This window comes from Oryx dammah, unplaced genomic scaffold (genome assembly GCF_014754425.2).
Source record: "Oryx dammah isolate SB20612 unplaced genomic scaffold, SCBI_Odam_1.1 HiC_scaffold_7, whole genome shotgun sequence".
Lineage (NCBI taxonomy): Eukaryota > Metazoa > Chordata > Mammalia > Artiodactyla > Bovidae > Oryx > Oryx dammah.
In genome coordinates, this window is record NW_024070191.1 from 4,330,395 (window position 1) to 4,342,436 (window position 12,042).

At 39.2% G+C, this 12,042-nt stretch overlaps 1 protein-coding gene and 1 non-coding gene across 2 annotated transcripts in view; one reads left to right on the forward strand and one right to left on the reverse strand.

Moving 5' to 3' along the window:
- CSMD1 (CUB and Sushi multiple domains 1) overlaps window positions 1–12,042 on the reverse strand; it is a 2,078,553-nt gene that overhangs the window by 2,021,519 nt on the left and 44,992 nt on the right. The window lies entirely within an intron of this gene.
- TRNAW-CCA lies at window positions 4,229–4,301 on the forward strand. Its single transcript has one exon. It is a non-coding gene; the product is annotated as a tRNA-Trp (tRNA).

A 12,042-nucleotide genomic window follows, 5' to 3' on the forward strand; every position in this document is an offset into this window, starting at 1 on the left:
AAGGAGATAAGTAACACAAGTGTCAGGGAGAGGGAGGAACTTAGGGAACTCTCCGAGCAGGTGTATAGATAGAATCAATTTGGGAACCTGAAAGCCCCATGTGGCTGCAGCTCAGTGAGGGATGAGGGTGGAGGGCAGGGGAGAGGGAGAAGCAGGCAGAAACCCTCCACAAGCTGCCCTGGCCACTGGGAAGAGTGGAATCCCACTGGGTGCACAGCAGGCACTGGGGTCACATAGGAGCCTTTGGCCAACTACAGATGGGCATTTGCCATCCACCTTGACAGGGGCTTCCCTGGTGGCTCAGACAGTAAAGAGCTTGCAACACGGGAGACCCAAGTTCGATCCCTGGGTCAGGAAGGTGCCCTGGAGAAGGGAATGGCTACCCACTCCAGTATTCTTGTGTGGAGGATTCCATGTACAGAGGAGCCTGGTGGGCTACAGTCCATAGGACTGCAAAGGGTCAGACATGGCTGAGTGACTAATACTTTTACTTTGACAAGAATTAAATCGTGAGCTGCTGCAGCTGCTGACCTTCAACATCCCTGAAAGGAATTCAGAGTGGAGATCAGGAAGGAGGTATACTATGCTCTGAGAAAAACCAGTACAACAGGCCTGCAAACAGATATCTTCAGGTGAGGGTTTTATGAGTCCATTTCTTGCATCTCCTCATATCTAGAAAAGCACCAAAATCATTAACCAGTGCTATCTTCCCCTTGTGACTAGAACCCAGGCTCTGCCAAAATGTGTGCACTAAAATCACGTATCGCATTGACCTTTCCCCCCCTCTTCTGAGCAGTTTCTCAGAGACGACTGAAATTCTGTCTCCCGGGCTATAGTCCTCATTTGTGCCTTAACTCGCAACTATCCCCTTATGGATTTTTTTTTTCATTTAAAGCAAGATACTAACAGATCAATTTCGTTTTTTAGGAAAATTATCTTGGCCACAACACTCAGAGCATATCTGTGGAGGAAAACAGCAGAAGCAGCATGAGCAGCAAGACACTGTTGAGGGGGAAAGAGAGCAGAGTGAGGTCTCTTAGCTCCAGGTTACTGAGGCATGTTCTCGACCTCTGCTTCTGATTAATGAGTGCTGTAATCTATTAAATTATATTGTGTAATAAATATTAAAATGATACAATATTTATTGATAAACATGATTCAGCTCTTATGTCATTTTAATGAAATTTTTTATGACAATCCAGTGGCTCTCAGAAAGCATAAGATTCAAAATAAATGTTAATAGTAATGATAGAAACAAAGGTACCACTCTTAACGAGTCGCCAGTCCAGGTTCGATGCATGATACTGGATGCTTGGGGCTGGTGCACTGGGACGACCCAGAGGGATGGTATAGGGAGGGAGGAGGGAGGGGGGTTCAGGATGGGGAACACGTGTATACCTGTGGCAGATTCATGTTGATGTATGGCAAAACCAATACAATATTGTAAAGTAATTAACCTCCAATTAAAATAAATAAATTTATATTTAAAAAATAAATAAAAATAAATGTTAGACTTTTGAGTCCTAAAATGTAATGTTGGAAATGAAAGTGTTTTCTTTTGTGTCCTAAGATATTTCTGATATTTATACCAATGATGATCTTACATCACAAGCCATGGTGTCCAATGAATTTGTCCCAATTTCAAAAGCAAAGAATACCAATTTCTTCAAAAATAGGCTTTCAACACACATAAGTTATATTTTCTGTAGCTTCTGTTAATTTTATCATTTCTCTTTTGTCAATGAAAACCATAAGAAATTTGGTGACACTGATTCTGAAAAATAGGAGAGTTTATAATCTGCTTGTATGTGTGTGTCTGCATGTGGGTCTATGAATGTGTTATTCCTTGTTAGGTATCAAACAAAAAATGATTAAAATCATTAGACTCTTCAAAATTATTCTGCATTTATAGGACTCTGTCATGCATTTTCTTTAAAAATCTTTCTTTGATTCCTACTTTTACGATTAATACCACAAACTTCCTAGATATTCTAATCCAAGTAAATTATAATCTAATGCCTATTTATTTTTTTAAGTCATTTATTTTCATCCAGCACATACACATAAACAAACACATTCACACCAACTATGGGTTTTACTCTCTTTTTCTCCCTGAAATCACTTCTCTTCTCCACCGAAATCAGCATTTTTAGGGTTTACCATAATGTCTCACTTACCCTTTGAGTGATCTTACATATAGAATGGCCTGGAACTTTCTTTGTGCCTTCACAGTTGATTACATATGATCTAGCATTAGTTATCATGGAATACATTAATTCATGTATTTCTATACAGTCCCTATCAACTGGACAGAATAGACAGTGTTCACTAAGTTATGAAATTTTAATTTACATTTTTAATACTCATTGTTTTCTTCTGACAATTTAAGTAATTCATAGATTAGTAATTCTTACATATTTTAAAGTGTGATTCCACTGAAATGAGTAAGTCATCAAGAACTAATGTTCCAATATGCATTTTGCTACATTTTGCAATCTATCCATCCAATATGCACATCTGAGTCACTATGTATCATGTTGGGACAGAAAATACACAGACACAAAATCAGCAGAATCCTGCTATTGACCTTAATAAACAGAAGTAGGAAGGAACGCCATGAGCATGTAACACAGCTACGTAATTTTAACTGATGACATAAAGTTGTGCTGATATGTGTTAAAGAATTCCAAGAGAGTGAAAAGTTCATTTAAGCCCAAGTCATGCTATGAAAGGACTTCCTAAGCGGCGCAGTGGTAAAGAATCTGCCTGTCAAAGAACTAGACTCAAGATTCAATCCCTAGGTCAGGAAGATCCCCTGAAGTAGGAAATGGCAACTCATTCCAGAATTCTTGCCTGGAAAGTTCCATGGACAAAGGAGCCTGGTGGGCTATAGTCCATGGAGTTGGAAATAGTTACAACTGAGCACACACACACACATTCTATGAAAGCTCCTAGGAAAGGTCTTCCTGTGAAAACAACGTTAAAGATGGGTCGATTCAGGATGAGGACAGCCTGGAGAAGACAATTCCAGAAGAAGTAAAGTGTTCTTAGGATTCTAAAGAGATTGACTTTCCTTGAACAAGAGCAAATCAAGACATTATAATACACGAGATTAAGTGCTCAGTGGAAGTGTTGCCCTTACACAACTCCATCATAATTTGAAGGAAATCTGGAGGTTAATTCTGCTGCTGCTGCTGCTAAGTCGTTTCAGTCGTGTCTGACTCTGTGCTTCTACCCAGTTAGTAAACTCTTCATTAGGTACCTATTTCGCAAGACCAATTAACACCTTGATTTGAAAAGTATCATTTTTCTGTAACCAATTACATTTATAAACACCTATAAAAATTACAAATATATATTCCACATAGCAAGTAAAAATTGGCTCACTGATTTCTTCAATGTTATCCAAGTTATCCTGTTTAGAACTTTGAAGACTATCTCATATCTTGTCCCTATGTCATCCCTTAAAACATTTGACGATATCTACATTGGCACAAGAAGAAAATAAAATACCTTCTGTAAGTTGTTCTTCAAGAAAATTACATCCCTTCCCAAGAGAAACTTAGTATCAGCAGTATTTGGAGCAAACTGAAGCCAAGTTATACCAGAAAAAGATGAAAGAATCATAGACTCTTAAAGGCACATGTAATTGAGATTATAGACGACTGGGCTGAGATATTGATTGTGGAAGTAGAGAGAATGCATTAAGGAATATTGAAGAAAGTTGGCTATTTAGAAAGTAAAGAAGAATTAAGAGTCAAAGATAAAGTAAAAAATCATCAGTAGTCAGAAATGAACATGTGACAGTCATGAGGAACTTTGGAATTGAAGGGGACATAAATTCTACTTTTAATTCTGTTGTGTCTTAGGTGCCTAAGTACTAAGAAGTCACATGAAAGAGATAAGTCTAGGAACTTAACATTTGGAAATTTTTAGTAGATATAATATTTTAAAGACCAAGAGATTTAGGGAAAAAAAAAAAAGAGGGGTCCTAACAGAGCTTTGAAGATTCAGTGCTGTGAAGATTTTAGAGGTAAATGCAAAGTTGGCAAAGGAGATCAAGAAAAAGCTGGGTGTCTGCAATTTAAATATAAAGTAAATAGAAAGGTTAGTTACAAAATTCTCTTATTCAAATCTATGGAATATAATTCCACTGTTAATTAGCATCCTCAATCACTAACTGAATACCTCATAGAGCTTGTGAAAATGTAAAGAATATATAAGTTCTTCCCTGGTGGCTCAGAGGTTAAAGCACCTGCCTCCAATGCAGGAGACCCGGGTTCAATCCCTGGGTCAGGAAGATCCCCTGGAGAAGGAAATGGTGGCCCACTCCAGTATTCTTGCCTGGAAAATCCCATAGACAGAGAAGCCTGGTAGGCTACAGTCCATGGGGTCGCAAAGAGTCAGACAAGACTGAATGACTTCACTTTCACTTTCAAAGAATATATAAGAGATTCAGCATTAGAGGCAGTTACTTTATTTTTTTAATATAAATTTATTTATTTTAATTGGAGGCTAATTACTTTACAATATTGTATTGGTTTTGCCATACATTAACATGAATCCGCCATGGGTGTACATGTGTTCCCCATCCTGAACCCCCCTCCCACCTCCCTCCACATACCATCCCTCTGGGTCATCCCAGTGCACCAGCCCCAAGCACCCTGTATCATGCATTGAACCTGGACTGGTGATTCGTTTCACATATGATATTTTAAACATTTCAATGCCATTCTCCCAAATCATCCCACCCTTGCCCTCTCCCACAAAGTCCAAAAGACTCTTCGATACATCTGTGTCTCTTTTGCAGCCTCGCATACAGGGTTATTATTACCATCTTTCTAAATTCCATATATATGCATTAGTAAACTGTATTGGTGTTTTTCTTTCTGGCTTACTTCACTCTGTATAATAGGCTCCAGTTTCATCCACCTCATTAGAACTGATTCAAATGTATTCCTTTTAATGGCTGAGTAATACTCCATTGTGCATATGCACCACAGCTTTCTTAGCCATTCATCTGCTAATGGACATCTAGGTTGCTTCCATGTCCTGGCTATTATAAACAGTTCTGCGATGAACATTGGGGTACACATGTCTCTTTCAATTCTGGTTTCCTCAGTGTGTATGCCCAACAGTGGGATTGCTGGGACATAAAGCAGTTCTATTTCCAGTTTTTTAAAGGAATCTCCACACTGTTCTCCATAGTGGCTGTACTAGTTTGCATTCCCACCAACAGTGTAAGAGGGTTCCCTTTTCTCCACACCCTCTCCAGCATTTATTGCTTGTAGACTTTTGGATAGCAGCCATTCTGACTGGCATGAAATGGTATCTCATTGTGGTTTTGATTTGCATTTCTCTGATAATGAGTGATGTTGAGCATCTTTTCATGTGTTTGTTAGCCATCTGTATGTCTTCTTTGGAGAAATGTCTGTTTAATTCTTTGGCCCATTTTTTGATTGGGTCGTTTATTTTTCTGAAATCGAGCTGCAGGAGTTGCTTGTCAGTTGCTTTATTTGCTATTATTTTCTCCCATTCTGAAGGCTGTCTTTTCACCTTGCTTATAGTTTCCTTTGTTGTGCAGAAGCTTTTAATTTTAATTAGGTCCCATTTGTTTATTTTTGATTTTATTTCCAATATTCTGAGAGATGGGTCATAAAGGATACTGCTGTGATTTATATAGGAGAGTGTTTTGCCTATGGTACTGGCACAAAGACAGAAATATAATCAATGGAACAAAAAAGAAAGCCAAGAGATAAATCCACACACCTATGGACATCTTATCTTTGACAAAGGAGGCAAGAATATACAATGGAGAAAAGACAATCTCTTTAACAAGTGGTGCTGGGAAAACTGGTCAACCATGTGTAAAAGAATGAAACTTGAACACTTTCTAACACCATCCACAAAAATAAACTCAAAATGGATTAAAGATCTAAATGTAAGGCCAGAAACTATAAAACTCCTAGAGAGGAACAGAGGCAGCTACTTTAAAGGAGTTCACAATCCACTTGAGAAGACAAAACAGCATACAAGAAATAAACAGAAGATTAATTTTAAACTGTACATGATACTGGTCAAGAAGCATACAAAAAGTTGCTTAACGTCACCAGTCACTGGAGAAATACCAATCAAAACCACAGCGAGATACCACCTCACACCTGTGAGTATGGATATTCAAAATAAACAGGAAATAATTGTTGGTGAGGGTGTGAAGACATTGGAACATTTGTGCATCCTCGGGAACATCAAACGGTGCAGCTGCTGTGGAAAATAGTATGGCAGTTTCTCAAAAAATTAAAAATAGAAATATCACAAGATCCAGGAATTCCAATTTCGGGTATTTACACAAAAGAATCAGATGGAGAATCTCAGAGATGTCTGTATACCCACATTCACGAAGCATTATTCACAATCACCAAGAGGTGGAGGCAACCCAAATGTCCCCTGATGGATGAATGGAAAAGCTAAATGTGGTACTTACAAACAACAGAAATATGGACCATTACACATCTTAAAAAAGGCAGGGAATTCTGATGCATATTACAGCATGGACGAACCTTAAGGATGGTGGCGTCAGTCAGTCATAGAAAGAAAAGTACTACATGATTTCACTTACATGCAGTATCTAAAACAGGTAAATCCTTAGAGACAGAAAGCAGAAAGATGGTGGCCAGAATCTGGAGGGAGGGGGGAGTGGGGAGATGATTAATGTATAAGGAATTTCTATCTTTAAAGATAAAGTTCTGGAGATGGACAGTGGTAATGGTTGTGCTGTTAACTGAGTGTACTTAACACAACTCAATTGTGCCTTTAAAAATGGTAAAGACTGCAAATCTCATGATATGTATATTTAAGCAAAACTTTTTTTTTAATTGCCAATGTCATTAAAAATAAAGCAAAATAAACGGTGAAGGGAGATGCATGGGAAAAAAATACATGATACTGAGTAAAATGTAAGTGGAAATGAAGACTACGATAACCATAACAAACTTCTGGCAAAGAAATTCTATGTGATGAATGCAAATTGGCACAATGTGAATATTTGAAACAATTCTGAAGAATGGAGATGGTTCAAAGTAAACTGGTATTAACCAAAACACAGGGAGGAAACTAATTACAAGTTATGGATGATTTTATCTGGGGTACAAGGGGAGTATTGCAGAGTGGTGATATATGAGGTTTGACAGACAGCTGAATCCAATTTTGAAGATTTTAAGATCAGATACTTAAACTCAAAAAGGAAGCAATATTTGGCAGGGAATCCTACAGGATCCTAAGAAAAGAGTATGTTCTACAAAGAATACAATGTTAGGAAAATCTCCTTGAAGGGATGTGCAAGACAAGGTAAAGGGAGAGAAATAGGACCTGGAGATGGAGTTCCTGTCATTCAATAGTTGTGTCTGACACCTTGTGACTGCTTTGACTGCAGCACGCCAGGCTTTCCTATCCTTCACTATCTCCTGGAGTTAGCTCAAACTCATATCCATTGAATCTGTGATGCCATCCCACCATTTCATCCTCTGTCACCCTCTTCTCCTCCTTCCCGCAATCTCTCCCAGCATCAGGGTCTTTTCCAATGAGCCAGCTCTTCACAGCATGTGGACTAAGTTCTGGAGCTTCAGCTTCACAACCAGTCCTTCCAATGAATATTCAGGGTTGATTTCCTTAAGGACTGACTGGTTTGATCTCCATGCTATGCAGTGGTGGTCGCTCAGGTGTGTCCACTTCACTGTGACCCCATGGTCTGTAGCCCACCAGGCTCCTCTGTCCATGGAATTCTCCAGGCAAGAATACTGGAGTTAGTAGCCATTCCCTTCTCCAGGGAATCTTCCCAAACCAGGGACTGAACAAGAATATCCTGCATTGCAGGCAGATTCTTTACCTTCTGAGCACTTGCTGTCTGAGCACTTGCTGTCCAAAGGACTCTCAAGAGTTTTCTCCAGCACCACAATTCAAAGGCATCAGTTCTGTGGTACTCAGATTTCATTATGGTCCAGCTCCCACATCCATACATGACTACTGGGAAAACCATAACTTTGACTATATGGACCTTTGTTGGCAAAATGATGTCTCTGGTTTTTAATATGCTGTCTAGGTTTGTCATAGCTTTTCTTCCAGGGAGCAAGAATCTTTTAATTTTGTGACTGCAGTCACCATTCTCAGTGATTTTGGAGTCCAAGAAAATAAAATCTGTCACTGTTCCCATTTTTCCCCCATCCATTTGCCATGAAGTGATGGGATCGGATGCCATGATCTTAGTATTCTGAATGTTGAGTTTTAAGCTGGCTTTTTCATGAGTAGAACTTTGTAAAAGGCCCGAGTGGATTCCTGTCAAATCAGGCTTTTCCTGTCTGCCATAATCCTTGCCCACAGCTTCCCCACAGCTTCTGGCAGTGTATACACTCTGGGACATCCGGTTCTCGCAAGGAAACTCTGAGTCAGATTGAGTGAAAAGCAAAACGAGCTGCTTTGGGTCAACGCTTTGATACACAGCACTGGGCAGCTGTTTCTGGTGGTCTTGCTCAGCGGAGTCCATGTCCACCGAATCCCATCCTGGAAAGTCCTCAGGGACTGCTTCCTCTGAGGCGTGCCCAATGAGCTGATGAAACGTCTCCCCCACATTGCTAGCCTCCCTCAGATAACATAACCTGCCCAAACCTTGGAACAGATTCTGGGGAAACTGTGGTCACCAATTTTAAAAATATCTTCACAATGACAAAAGCATAGATAGATGATCAGACAGTGTCTCTCAGGATGGCTGGGGCTGGCGGGTGGTCTAACAGGTGGCACTTCTCCACTGGCTCTCCATCGAGTCTGTCCTGTGCAGAACCAATATGGCAGACACGTCCTGAGCTTTTCTTGGGTAGAGACAAAGTCTGTCGTTATGTGAAGACTGAATCTGTATCACTGGATATATTACATTTTAGACAGATGTCTAAGGAATGGTGTGCCAAATTCATTCCATGTTTAGATTCTGCTTCCCACAGGCAGTAAGTAGCTAATTATTCCCTCTCCCCAATGGTGAAATGTGCATAGGGGGATTACAATTGGATATTGGTATATTCAGTAATTTTCATACCAATGTTATTGTGTTAATTGTATAGCTATTAATTAGAGAATGATCCTATTTAAAGAAAACATGCCTCCAATTACACGTTTATTTTGACATAACATTTTAAACTAAAGCTATGGTTATTCAGCAATCAGGTAGTATAACTGTTTCTTTAAAGAAAACAGATCCTATACACATCACTATTAATATTTTACTTTCTTCATATGTTATAAATTAGGCTGAGAAGCAAGTTAGCAGTGCATTGGTAATTTAACTGCTAATAAAGCAATCAGCTGACCTGCCTCTTGAGAAACCTGTATGCAAGTCAGGAAGCAACAGTTAGAACTGGACATGGAACAAGAGACTGGTTTCAAATAGGAAAAAGAGTACGTCAAGGCTGTATATTGTCACCCTGCTTATTTAAATTCTATGCAGAGTACATCATGAGAAACGCTGGACTGGAAGAAACACAAGCTGGAATCAAGATTGCTGGGAGAAATCTCAATAACCTCAGATATGCAGATGACACCACTCTTATGGCAGAAAGTGAGGAGGAACTAAAAAGCCTCCTGATGAAAGTGAAACTGGAGAGTGAAAAAGTTGGCTTAAAGCTCAACATTCAGAAAACGAAGATCATGGCATCCAGTCCCATCACTTCATGGGAAATAGATGGGGAGACAGTGGAAACAGTGTCAGACTTTATTTTTGGGGGCTCCAAAATCACTGCAGATGGTGACTGAAGCCATGAAATTAAAAGATGCTTACTCCTTTGAAGAAAAGTTATGACCAACCTAGATAGCATATTCAAAAGCAGAGACATTACTTTGCCAACTAAGGTCTGTCTAGTCAAGGCTATGGTTTTTCCTGTGGTCATGGATGGATGTGAGAGTTGGACTGTGAAGAAGGCTGAGTGCCGAAGAATTGATGCTTTTGAACTGTGGTGTTGGAGAGGACTCTTGAGAGTCCCTTGGACTGCAAGGAGATCCAACTAGTCCATTCTGAAGGAGATCAGCCCTGGGATTTCTTTGGAAGGAATGATGCTAAAGCTGAAACTCCAGTACTTTGGCCACCTCATGCGAAGAGTTGACTCATTGGAAAAGACTCTGATGCTGGGAGGGATTGGGGGCAGGAGGAGAAGGGGATGACAGAGGATGAGATGGCTGGATGGCATCACTGACTCGATGGACGTGAGTCTGAGTGAACTCCGGGAGTTGGTGATGGACAGGGAGGCCTGGTGTGCTGCGATTCATGGTGTCGCAAAGAGTCGGACACCACTGAGTGACTGAACTGAACTGAAAGCAGTCAGCAAAGAAGAGCTCTGCTCTACCAACAGTATTTCTGTGAACCTTATCACATTTGTCACAGGCTATTTTATTCATGTATAGGGATCTGTGACCATCTGGGCACATTTGTGCATACACCTCTATTTCATATATAAATGTAGAACAAAATAAAATGTGAGAAAATACTTCAACAGAATAAATTCACTGAATATATCTACATTTTGTTTTGTTTTTTTACATCCAAGCAATCAGTTCAGTTCAGTTCAGTCACTCAGTCTTTGTGACCCCATGGACTGCAGCACCCTAGGCTTCCCTGTCCCTCATAAACTCCTGGCATTTGCTCAAACTCACGTCTATCATGTCGGGATGCCATCCAACTGTCTCATTCTCTGTCATCCCCTTCTCTTCCTGCCTTCAATCTTTCCCAGCATCATGATCTTTTCCAATGAGACAGTTCTTTACATCAAGTGGCCAAAGTATTGGAGCTTCAGCTTCAGTCCTTCCAATGAATGTTCAGGACTGATTTCCTTAGGATTGACTGGTTTGATCTCCTTGCAGTCCACGGGACTCTCAAGAGTCCTCCCCAACACAATTCAAAAGCATCAATTCTTCAGCACTCAGCCTTCTTTATGGTCCAACTCTCACATCCATACATGACTACTGGAAAAACCATAGCTTTGATTAGATGGACTTTTGTCAGTAATGTTTCTGCTTTTTAATATGCTGTCTTGCTTTGTCATAGCTTTCATTTCAAGGAGCAAGTGTCTTTGAATTTCATGGCTGCAATCACCATCAGCAGTGATTTTGGAGCTGAAGAAAATAAAGTCTCTCACTGTTTCCATTGTTTCCCCAACTATTTGCCGTGGAGTGATGAGATTGGATGCCATGATCTTCATTTTTTGAATGTTGAGCTTTAAGCCAGTTTTTGTTTTTTTTTTTTTACTTTCCTCTTTCACTTTCATCAGGAGGCTCTTTAGTTCCTCTTTGCTTTCTGCCATAAGTATGGGTCATCTGCATATCTCAGGTTATTGATATTTCTTTCTGCAATCTTGATTCTGGCTTATGCTTCATCCAGTCTGGCATTTCACATGATGTACTCTGCATATAAGTTAAACAGGCAAGATGACAATATACAATTCAAACAATAAAATGCTTTAAGTTATACTAGTTATTTTTGTAAGATTTTATTTTTAAAAATCTGTAAGACTATAGTAATTTGGACAGAGATCTCTTCTATTCCCAGTTAATGTACAACTATAAAAGCAACTTTCAATGTTATTTAATGGGAAATTACCTAGAAATAATGGAATACACTTAAAGTTAACAATTATTTCCATAGAGACAACTAAAATAGAACAGTTTTGACTCTGCATCTATCCACACCACAGACACTGGGAGAATAAAAAAGCTACACTAACAATATCAATTACACACATGGTCAAATAGATGACATGACAACTGTCTGAATGTAAATTAATCTGTAAAAAAATAAATTTTATAGATTTTCCCCTTCTGCTGTGTTAAAATTATGCCACCCTTCTGCTTCCTTCAATGGTTTTTAACCACTATTCCAAAATTTGTGTTTATCATATTTAGGTTTTAAATTCCTTTTCATTATTATAAATACATTTCATGTAAAATATGTGGGTAAGTTTTACTTTGCTTTGCATTAGTATCCTACCTGGATTTGCTTATTTCTTTAAT